Source organism: Pristiophorus japonicus, unplaced genomic scaffold (assembly GCF_044704955.1).
Source record: "Pristiophorus japonicus isolate sPriJap1 unplaced genomic scaffold, sPriJap1.hap1 HAP1_SCAFFOLD_61, whole genome shotgun sequence".
In the NCBI taxonomy this organism is placed as follows: domain Eukaryota; kingdom Metazoa; phylum Chordata; class Chondrichthyes; family Pristiophoridae; genus Pristiophorus; species Pristiophorus japonicus.
The window spans coordinates 1,143,120-1,155,542 of NW_027254520.1; the positions used below are offsets into that span (position 1 = coordinate 1,143,120).

Sequence of the window (12,423 nt, forward strand, 5' to 3'; positions counted from 1 at the left end):
ATATATATTTATAAGTATATAAGTGTGTGTGTGTGTGTGAGTGTATACTTATGTACAATGTATACCACCCCGCTTTTTAACTTTCACAATAAATGTGCTTTTTCTGATCTGCCTGCACTGGACTCGATTGCTTTTGTCGACTTTCACAACACAAGCAGCTGCTGTCGGATCCTGCCATTGCACATCTGAAAAACAGCAGACAGACACACGTCACTTTAAAAGATCGCGTTGCCTCCCACATCTTCCCTTGTGGCTTGTCTTCCACCATGGGCTGACGGTGCCTGTTGGTATTTACTGCTTGCACACCCTTATCTCCAATGGTAAACATCTAGACACACACAGCCTTCGTTCGATCAAAAAATAAATACATTATTAATTAATTATATATTTAATGAAATCAAATCAATTTAAATTTTTTTAACTAAAATTCTTATCAATACATTTCTTAAAAAATTAAGTAGATACATGTTATTAAATTGGTTTTTTTTCTGGAGGGTTTTACTTCCCTCCGTCCTTCCTGTCTGTCTATCACCTTGGGCTTCAATCATTTTCCTAGCCCCGCGTGTTCCGGAGTCCCACGCTCACTCACACACTGCACAATTGCCTTCAGGGATGATAGAAATCCCACTTTATTATTTTAAAAGAGAACTCCTGTCAGTGAAGGGTCATTCTACACCTGTGTAAAAGGGATGTGCTTGCAGTCCCTGATCATTCTGTGTCTGCTAAACGGGATGGTTGTAAGTTTCGCTTCACAATCTTTCTCTTCAAGACAGATTTTCTCATAGTCCCGGATCACCATGTATATTTTGAAAAGGAGTCTGATTTCAGCTGTGATGACCGAATTGTTAAGCTGTTGTGTTCCAAATTCGAAGCCCAGCTAAAGTGTGCACCCATATCGGAGCGCTTCTGTTCATTTACTTGAAATATGCTCATTTTTTCCAAAACCCACTCCTTTGTACAGCTATTGCCCCGAATTTGCTCCTAATATAAAAAACAATTTTTTTTTCCCTCATGGCAGCAGCCGCGTGGCTTAATGGATAAGGCATCTGCCTTCGATTGTAATTGCGACGTTATCGGAAATTTGAAAATTCGAGTCGTGCCGCGTTAAATTAACTCGCTGCGCCAAATGTTATATTCTTTGTTGTCATTCTGCCGCAAAACCAATCATCTCGTACAGTCACTGACCTGAAGGAAATGAAGGCTGTTTGCTTTAAGAAGGTAATGGCACATTTTCAATATCGATCCTGTTGCACGGGCAGAACAAGCGGTGAAGTAGACTTTCTACAACATTATTTATGGTTGAATGCAAAAAGCAGCAAATTCAATTGCTGACGTAGCTGTTAATAGGAGATGAGGTGGCTGCGAATGACAGGCGATGGACGTCTAATCCAGTGTGCTGTGCAGGTTAAACAATTGACTCCCTCGGTTACTTTTTCAATCATATTTAATGTCATGGCCAAATTCAACATTTCATGACAAGCATGCTGCAGTTTGGTCATGTAATGTTTCAAATTAATAATATATTGATCAAAGGGAAAACATTAGTAGGGCTATGGTCATGGAGACTAATTAGACAGGTCTCTGAGAGACAGTACATGCAGGATGGGCCGAATAGTGAACTACCGTCAGAGTCTGAACCTACGCTTCTCGCTGTCGGCGGCTTGTTGGTCTTGGGGTAGGATTGTTTCGGGATTTTCATAATTGAAATGCGAGAGGTCCCGGGTTCAAAGCACGAACGAGCTCCGCCATCTTTCAGTCAAAGATCCGCTTCTCACAGCCGGTCGACATGTGAGGAAAATTAAGAATGAAAACGTGTGATTTCGCGCAATTTTTCCCACTGCGTTAAAATCGCAGAGTTTCACAGGAACAAGGTGAAATGTAACAACTGAGTAAAATTAAACTCTCTCGGATATACTCGGCTCGGTGTCTCATTGGACAAACTAAACCAGTATTTAATTCCGGTTTATACTTGATCAGGAAATCTTCCTTTCTGCACGCATGAGCTCATCGCAATTGGGATAAGCATACATTCAGCGTCAATCTTAACTTCAACGTGATACACACTCTGCCCAGAATATGAGTGCGTCCTGTTTCTCTAGTGCAGAAATGTTGTGAGAAGATGGCTTTTGAATTAGTCCCTTGACTGCCGAATTCAAACGTACAAGAAATCAATCCGGAGTGATCAAGCTGCCTGGTCTGATTAAAAGGCGGTGACATCCTATTTTTATGAATTTTATAGACTTCTGGCCTCAACATTAGCTTCAAAATATCGGATCATAAGCACCGCTCCCATTGTCTGGTAATGGTTCTGCTGTTGCCACTAACACCTCCTCTGGACCATCCTTTGTTACTTTATTCCCCGATTACCACCCACTTTGCCGTTTCCCATTTTGCCATTTATTAATTAATCACTCCTGCGTTCCACTGTATCACAGACGATCGCTTTTGTCCTTTCTCGCTGCCTATATGTTCCAGGCTCTTTTTTTGTTGAAAAAAATCACTAATCTTTAACTTTTCCCGAAAAGATCGGCGTGATTATCCGACTGAACGTGAAAACGTGTGAATTGGATTTGTCGGGTTGGTTTTACTTCCCTCCCTCCTTCCTGCCTGTCTGTCACCCGGGGCTTCAACAACCGTCCCAGACATGCGTGGTCCTGAGCCCCACGGTCATTCACGCACAACCCAATTGCCTTCAGGAATTATAGAAGTCTAACTTTATTATTTTAAAAGGGAACTGCTGTGAGTCAAGGATCATTCTGTCTCTGTGTCAGAGGGATATTCTTCAAGTCCCGGATCATTCGGTGTCTGTTTAAACCGGATGGTTGTCAGTTCCGGTTCATAATTTGCACCTTTAAGTCCGATTTGCTCATAATGCCGGATCATCCTGTATAGTTTTAAAAGAAGTGTGATTTCAGCTGCGATGACCGAATTGTTAAACTGTTGTGTTTCAAGCTACATTGACGTTGCCTGTGCCCGTGGGCATCATATCGCAGCGCATCTATTCATTACTCGAAATATGCTCATGTTTTCCGAAATCCACTCCTTGATCGAACCCTTGTCCCAAATTTGCTCTCAATATAAACAACAACACAATGTGTGCCGACGGTAGCTGCTGCGTGGCGTAATGGACAAGCCGACGGAATGCGAATGTTATCAGAAGATAACAAATTCCAGTGCTATTTGCGGTCAACCATCTCGCCGCGTGAAATTTTATATTCTTTATTTTGATTCTGCCTCAAAACCAACCATCTCGTACAGTCACTCACCTGAAGTAAAGGAAAGCTTTAAGAAGATAATGGTACATTTTCATCATAGCCGATCAGGTTGCACGAACAGTACAGGCGGTGAAGTAGACTTCCTTGCACATTATTTCTGTTTGGATGCAAAAAGTAGGGGATGGATGTCTGACGTTGCTGTAAATGAGAGACGAGGTGGCCGAGAGGTTCAGGCGATGGATTGCTAATCCAGTGTGCTTCCATCCTCGTCGATACTGTATTAAACATTTGACCCCTCGGGTTATTTTGTCAAACACATTTGACCTCAAAATTCAACTTTGACTGACAAGGATGCTGCACGTTGTTTATGTTGTGTCTCAAATTAATAATACATTCATCAAAGGGAAAACATTAGCAGGACTATGGAGAGGGCGACTCATTGGACATGTCTCTGAGAGTCAGCACAGGCACGATGGGCCGAATAGCAAACTAACGTCAGAATCGGAGAGCTACGTACCTCACTCGTTGGTCTAGGGGTATAATTCTCGCTTTGGGATTTTAGTAATTAAAATGCGAAAGGTCCCGGGTTCAAATCCCGGACGAGCCCTGCCAACTTTTAGTCAAAAAACGACTTCTCAGCCGGTCGACATGTGAGAAAACTGACATGTTTCAAATTAAAATGTGTGATTTTGCTCCGTTGTTCCCACAGTGTCCAAATCATCGAGTTTCAGAGGAGCAAAGTGAAACTCATCGAACTGAGTAAAGTTAAAGTATCTCAGATGTACTCGGCTCTGTGTTTCATTGGACAACCTAAACCCGTGTTTGGTTCCGGCCAATACTTGATCAGTATATCTTTATTTCTGCACGCATGAGCTCAACTCCATTGAGATAAACATACATACCGCGTCTATCTCCACTTCAACGTGAAACATACTCTGCCCTGAATATGAGTGCGTCCTGTTTCTCGAACGCTGAAAAGATGTGAGTAGCTGGCTTTTTAATTAGTCCCTTGGCTGCCGAACTCAAACCGTACAGGAAATCATTCCGGGGTGGCCAAGCTGCCTACCTGATTAAAAGGCGTTCACATGCTATAATTCAAGCATCTTATAGTCTTCTTGCCTCAACATTAGGTTCAACGTATCGGATCATGAGCACCGCTCCAATTGTTTGGTAATGGTTCTGCTGTTGCCGCTAACAAATCCTCTGGACCACCCTTTGTTACTTTATTCCCCGATTACCACCCACTTTGCCATTTTCCATTGTGTCATTTATTAATTAATCACTCCTGCGTTCCACTGTATCACAGACGCTCGCTTTTGTCCGTCCTCGCTGCCTATATTTTCCAGGCTCATTTTTTGTTGAAAAAAATCAGTGATCTTTAACTTTTCCCTAAAAGATCGGAACGATTATCCGACTGAACGTGAAAACGTGTAAATTGGATTTGTCGGGTTGGTTTTACTTCCCTCCCTCCTTCCTGCCTGTCTATCTCCTGGGGTTTCAACAACCGTCCCAGCCCCGCGTGGTCCTGAGCCCCACGCTCCTTCACGCACAATCCAATTGCCTTCAGGAATTATAGAATTCTCACTTTATTCTTTAAAAGGGGTCTGCTGTCAGTCAAGCGTCATTCTGTCTCTGTGTCAGAGGGATATGCTTCAAGTCCCGGATCATTCGGCGTCTGTTTAAACCGGATGGTTGTCAGTTGCGGTTCATAATTTGTACCTTTAAGTCCGATTTTCTCATAATGCCGGATCATCCTGTATAGTTTTAAAAGAAGTGTGATTTCAGCTGCGATGACCGAATTGTTAAACTGTTGTGTTTCAAGCTACATTGACGTTGCCTGTGCCCGTGCGCATCAATATAGCAGCGCATCTATTCATTACTCGAAATATGCTCATGTTTTCTGAAATCCACGCCTTGATCTAACCCTTGTCCTAAATTTGCTCTCAATATAAACAGCAACAAATGTTGTGCCGACGGTAGCTGCTGCGTGGCGTAATCGACAAGACGTCTGACTTCGATTGTAATCACGATGTTATCAGAACATTGACAGTTCCAGTCCTACTTGCGGTCAACCATCTCGCTGCGTGAAATATTATATTCTTTGTTTTGATTCTGCCTCAAAACCAAGCATCTCGTACAGTCACTCACCTGACGTAAAGGAAAACTTTAAAAAGCTAAAGGCACATTTTCATCACTACCGATCTGGTTGCACGGGCAGGACAGGCGGTGAAGTTGACTTTCGTGCACATTATTTCTGTTTGGATGCAAAAAGTAGGGAATGGATGTCTGATGTTGCTGTAAATGAGAGGCGAGGTGGCCGAGAGGTTCAGGCGATGGATTGCGAATCTAGTGTGCTCCCACCCTCGTCGTTATTGCATTAAACATTTGACCCGTCGGGTTTCTTTGTCAATCACATTTGACCACAAAATTCAACTTGTATTGACAAGGATGCTGCACTTTGTTTATGTTGTGTCTCAAATTAATAATACATTCATCAAAGGGAAATCATTAGCAGGACTATGGATAGGGGGACTCATTAGATATGTCTCTGAGAGTCAGCACAGGCACGATGGTCCGAATAGTAAACTACCGTCAGAATCTGAGAGCTACGCTCCTCACTGTCGGCGTCTCACTTTTCTCGAAATATGATTCTCACTTAGCGATATTCATAATTAAAATGCGAGAGGACACGTTTTCAAATCTGGGACGAGCCCTGCCAACTTTTAGTCAAAGTACCGCTTCTCAGCCAATCGACATGTGAGAAAACAGACATATTTCAAACTTAAACGTGTGATTTTGCTACGTTTTCCCCACTGCGTTTAAATCACCGAGTTTCAGTGGAGCAAAGTGAAACTCACTGAACTGAGTAAACTTAAAGTATCTCAGATGTACTCAGCTCTGTGTTTCATTGGACAAATTAAACCCATGTATGGTTCCGGCCAATACTTGATCAGTATACCGTCCTTTCTGCACGCATGAGATCACATCCATTGGGATAAGCATACATTCCGCGTCTATCTCCACTTCAACGTGAAACATACTCTGCCCTGAATATGAGTACGTCCTGTTTCTCTCGCGCTGAAAATATGTGAGAAGCTGGCTTTTGAATTAGTCCCTTGGCTGCTGAATTCAAACGATACAGGAAATCATTCCGGGTTGGCCCAGCGGCCTGGTCTGATTAAAAGGCGGTCACACCGTATATTTCAGGCATGTTATAGTTTTTTTGCCTCAACATTAGGTTCAACTTATCGGATCATGAGCACCGCTCCCATTGTCTGGTAATGGTTCTGCTGTTCCCACTTACACCTCCTCTGGACCATCCTCTGTTACTTTATTGCCCGCTTACCACCCACTTTGCCTTTTCGCATTGTGCCATTTATTATTCAATCACTCCTACGCTCAACTGTATCACAGACATTCCCTTTTGTCCTTCGTCGGTGTCTATTTCTTCCAGGCGCTACTTTTGTTGAAAAACATCACTAATCTTTACATTTTTCCTAAAATATCGGAATGATCACCTGACTGAACGTGAGCCCGGGTTCTTCATCCACAGAATCTGAACGACATGCTGAGTTTTACAGAATTCTCTGTTTTTGTTCATTATGTTTCTGTACCCCTTTTAAGGTGATGTGCTGTCTATCCGGGGTCATTCTCAGTGTCTCTGAAATGCTGTGTATCAGTCCCGGATCAATCTGTGTGTGTTTAAAAGGAATGTGCTGTCTGTCCCGGATTTCAAAATTCAAATTTCAAAAACTGCCTTTAGAGTGTGCAGGAATTTTAATTTATTTGTGTGTTTGTGTAAGCGAGAGAGTGCGTGCAAACGTGCTGTGCAATCTTACTGTGCATTACATGTCATGTGAGAAAAAAGGCATGACATGCAACTTGAAGCCATACTGATTTGATTGAACACGCATTCGAGGACTGCCTGACAGGAGAAACATCTGCTGTGAAATTTTGCTCTTCCACATCTGAAAGAAGGCAAATTACATAAGTTACAAACATAGAAACATTGAAAATAGGTGCAGGAATAGGCCGTTCGGCCCATACGAGCCTGCAAAACCATTCAATATCAAGGCTGATCATTCCCTCAGTACCCCTTTCATGCTTTCTCTCCATACCCCTTGATCCCTTTAGCCGTAAGGGCCATATCTAACATCCTCTTGAATATATCCAATGAACTGGCATCAACAACTCTCTGTGGCAGGGAATTCCACAAGATAACAACTTTCTGAGTGAAGAAGTTTTTCCTCATCTCAGTCCTAAATTGCCTGCCCCTTATCCTAAGATTGTGTCCCCTGGTTCTGGACTTCCCCAACATCGGGAACATTCTTCCCGCATCTAACCTGTCTAGTCCCCTCAGAATCTTATATATTTCTACGAGATCGCCTCTCATCCTTCTAAACTACAGTTTATGAAGGCCCAGTTGATCCAGTCTCTCCTCATATGTCAGTCCAGCCATCTCGGGATTCAGTCTGGTGAACCTTCGCTGCACTCCCTCAATAGCACGAACCTCCTTCCTCAGATTAGGAGACCAAAACTGAACACAATATTCCAGGTGAGGCCTCACCAAGGCCCTGTACAACTGCAGAAAGATCTCCTTGCTCCTCTTCTCAAATCTCCTTGCTATGAAGGACAACATACCATTTGCCTTCTTCACTGCCTGCTGTATCTGCATACAAAATTTCAATGACTGATATATCATGACACCCAGGTCTCATTGCACTTCCCCTTTTCCTAATCTGCCGCCATTCAGATAATATTCTGCCTTCTTGTTTTTATCACCAAAGTGGATAACCTCGCATTTATCCACATTATACTGCATCCGTTCCTCCTCCCTACTCGAGCCTCTGACCTCTTTTTTATCCGGAAGGTTGTTTCTGTCCTCCTTAGTGAATACTTGAACCAAAGTACTTGTTCAATTGGTCTGCCAATTCTTTGTTCCCCGTTGTGACTTCCCCTGATTCTGACTGCAGGGGACCTACGTTTGTCTTTACTAACCTTTTTCTCTTTACATACCTATAGAAACGTTTGCAATCCGTCTTAATGTTCCCTGCAAGCTTCTTCTCATACTCCATTTTCCCTGCCCGAATCAAACCCTTTGTCCTCCTCTGCTGAGTTCTAAATTTCTCCCAGTCCCCAGGTTCGCTGCTATTTATGGCCAATTTGTATGCCACTTCCTTGGCTTTAATACCTTCCCTGATTTCCCAAGATAGCCAAGGTTGAGCCACCTTCCCTTTATTATTTTTACGCCAGACAGGAATGTACAATTGTTGTAATTCATCCATGCGGTCTCTAAATGTCTGCAATTGCCCATCCACAGTCAACCCCTTAAGTGTCATTCAGCAATCTATCCTAGCCAATTCACGCCTCATACATTCAAAGTTACCCTTCTTTAAGTTCTGGACCATGGTCTCTGAATTAACTTATCTTTCTCCATCCTAATGCTGAATTCCACCATATTATGGTCACTCTTCCCCAAGGGGCCTCGCACAACGAGATTGCTAATTAGTCCTCTCTCATTACACAATACCCAGTATAAGATGGCCACCCACCTAGTTGGTTCCTCGACATATAGGTTTAGAAAACCATCCCTTATGCACTCCAGGAAATCCTCCTCCACCGTATTGCTTCCAGTTTGGCTAGCCCAATATATGTGCATATTAAAGTCACCCATTAAACTGCTGCACCTTTATTGCATGCAACCCTAATTTCCTCTTTGATGCCCTCCCCAACATCACTACTACTATTTGGAGGTCTGTACAAACACCCACTAACGTTTTTTGCCCTTTGGTGTTCTGCAGTCTAACAATTTAGATTCCACATCATCCAAGCTAATGTCTTTCCCAACGATTGCATTAATCTCCTCTTTAACTAGCAATGTTACCCCACCTCCTTTTCCTTTTATTCTATCCTTCCTGAATTTTGAATGCCCTTGGATGTTGAGCTCCCAGCCCTGATCATCCTGGAGCGACGTCTCCATAATTGCAATCACATCATATTTTTTAACATCTATTTGCACAGTTAATTCATCCAGCTTATTGCGGATACTCCTTGCATTAAGACAAAAAGCCTTCAGGCTTGTTTTTTTAAAACCCTTTGTCCTTTTAGATTTCTGCCGCAGAGTGGCCCTTCCTGTTACCCGCCCTGGGCCACTCCGCCCTCCCTCCCTCCCCATCTCCCCTCCGTCTCCTGCCTCTGCCTCCCTTTTGTCATCCCTCTGTCTTCCTGCATTGGTTCCCATCCCCCTGCCATATTAGTTTAACCCCTCCCCAACAGCACTAGCAAACACTCCCCCTAGGATATTGGTTCTGGTCCTGCCCAGATGCCGTCCGTCCGGTTTGTACTGGTCCCACCTCCCCCAGAATCGGGTTCAATGCCCCAGGAATTTGAATCCCTCCCTGCTGCACCACTGCTCAAGCCACGTATTCATCTGCACTATTCAGCGATTCCTACTCTGACTATCACGTGGCAATGGTAGCAATCCCGAGATTACTACTTTTGAGGTCATACTTTTTAATTTAGCTCCTAGCTCCTTAAATTCGTTTCGAAGGACCTCATCCCTTTTTTTACCTATGTCGTTGGTACCAATGTGGACCTCGACAACTGGCTGTTCTCCCTCCCATTTCAGAATCTTCTGTACCTGCTCCGAGACATCCTTGACCCTTGCACCAGGGAGGTAACATACCATGCTGGAGTCTCGGTTGCGGCCGCAGAAACGTCTATCTATTCCCCTCTCCATTGAATCCCCTATCACTATCGCGCTCCCACTCTTTTTCTTGTCCTCCTCTGCAGCGGAGCCAGCCACGGTGCCATGAATTGGCTGCTGCTGCCCTCCCCTGATGAGTCATCCCCCCCAACAGCACTCAAAGCGGTGTATCTGTTTTGCAGGGGAATGACCACAGAGGACCCCTGCACTACCTTCCTTGCACTGATCTTCCTGTTGGTCTTCCATTCCCTAGCTGGCTGTGGACCCTTCTCCTGCGGTAAGACCAACGCACTACACGTGATACTCACGTCATTCTCAGCATCGTGGAAGCTCCAGAGTGAATCCACCCTCAGCTCCAATTCCGACACGTAGACCGTCAGGAGCTCGAGGCGGATACACTGCCCGACACGTAGTCGTCAGGAACACCGGAAGTGTCCCTGAGTTCCCACATGGTACAGGAGGAGCATATCAGGTGACCGATCTCTCCTGCCATGCCTTAACCCTTAGATACCCTTAAATTGGTAATAACAAAGTTACAGTTCACTTACTGATATAAAAAAGAAAAAGAAAAGCTACTCACCAATCACCAGCCAATCACTTACCCCATTGCATGTGACGTCACCTTTTGATTCCTTTGTACTTCTATTTTGCTTTCTCTCCCGCTGTAGCTGCACCAGTACGCCTTTTATAGGCCGCTCCGACGCTGCTCCCGCCTCTCCCCAACTGCCTCTGGTACTCGAGCTCCTGCTGGGCCTTTTATAGGCCGCTCCGTCGCTGCTCCCGCCTCTCCCCAACTGCCGCTTGTATTCGAGCTCCCGCTGGGCCTTTTATAGGCCGCTCCGTCGCTGCACCCGCCTCCCCCCAACTGCTGCAAGAACGAACAAGGGGCATTCCCATTTACATTTAGTAATGAGTAACGAGTTTGATGTATTCAACAGCCTAAGGGTAAGTGAAATAGCGATCAAAACATGATCGACTTCAACGTAAATTTTAACAAGGAGAAACGCGAAACAAGTACTAACAAGTAAGACCGAATTCAAGGAGCTGAGACAGAGACTGTCCACAATAAACTGGGAAATCGTTAATGTGAAAAAGGACAGGAGGTGTTCATATAATTAAAAATGATACAGAATCAGTGTATGCCCCCTGAAGGGCCCCAAAAAAACAGGCATGGACGACTAAAGAGGTAAGGGACCTCATTAAACTCAAAGTAAAAGCGTACACAAATGCAAAAAATAGCATAGTTCCTGGTGAATGGGAAAGCTACAAAGAAAATCAAAGGGGCACAAAGCTGATAGTAAGTGCTACAAAGAGGGAGTATGAAAATAACCGACTTGTGAAATGAACAGACACATAGCAGATGTAAGTTAACGCAGAAAATTGTGAAGTGATACCTTTTGATAGGATGACGATAACAATATGAATTTAAAATACTATTTTAACGGGGCCAGATTTATATATGAATATTTAAATACCCCATTAAGCATCTGCCTCTGGAGATCAATGATTCCAAACTCGGTGAGATTGCCCTCCCTGTTTTGTATTAACCAGCTCTATATCGTACAATTTTAAAGAGGGGGCAGCATCTGGAAGACATGAGGACTTTTTCTTTTTTAATAGACGAATAGAGTATAAAAACAAGGAAGTTATGCCAAACAATTATAAAACACTGATGTGGTCTTAGCTGGATTGTTGCGTTCGATGTTCTATGTTTCTATGTTCAGTTCTGGGCAACACGCTTGAGGGAAGAAGTCAAGCCTTGGAGAGGGTGCAGAATAGATTTATTAGAATACTGCCAGAGTTGGGGACCTCACTTATACGAAGAGACTGGAGAAGCTGGGATTATTCTCCTTAGAATAGAAAACGTTAAGAGGCGGTTTATGACCTAACTTCAAAATTATGAATTGTTTTGATAGTTAAAAAGGAAAACCCTTTAAAATATCACATTTAAGGTGATAAAAGCTCAATAGGCACAGATGGGGGTCGAACCCATCATTTTCGGTTTACGAGACCGACGCCTTATCACTTGGCCACCGCGCCCTGGAAAATTGCATGACTCACGTCACATTGCTACCGAATCCCAATTCATTTCAATTCTGTTGTCGAAGCACTGACACATATCCAAAAAAATAAAGTGGGATCGTGGACCGGGAAAATGACCAGCGTAATTTATAGGAAACTATCATAAAACATTTCATAAAATCATACATTACCGTTGGAGAGTGCTTGGTCCATCGTACTCTTGAACGAGCTATCCAATTACTCCCAGATATTTCCACAACGCCCTGCAAAATGTGCCTCTTCAAGCATTTATCCAATTCTATTTTGAGGGTTACAATTGAATCTGCAGTGCTACGGGGAAATGACAGGGTGGTGAGACTGGCTGAGAGTCAACACGGGCTCGACGGGCCGAATTATCTTCTTCCGTGCTGTCACAATTCTATGAATCGTTGACTCTATGATTCACCACCTTTTCAGGCAGTGCATTATAGATCACAACAA

The 12,423-nt window shown here is 43.7% G+C and overlaps 1 non-coding gene across 1 annotated transcript; it reads right to left on the reverse strand.

Annotated features, from left to right (window-relative positions):
• Window positions 1–11,889: 11,889 nt before the first annotated feature.
• On the reverse strand, window positions 11,890–11,961 carry trnat-cgu (transfer RNA threonine (anticodon CGU)). The gene has a single exon. It is a non-coding gene; the product is annotated as a tRNA-Thr (tRNA).
• Window positions 11,962–12,423: the final 462 nt, after the last annotated feature.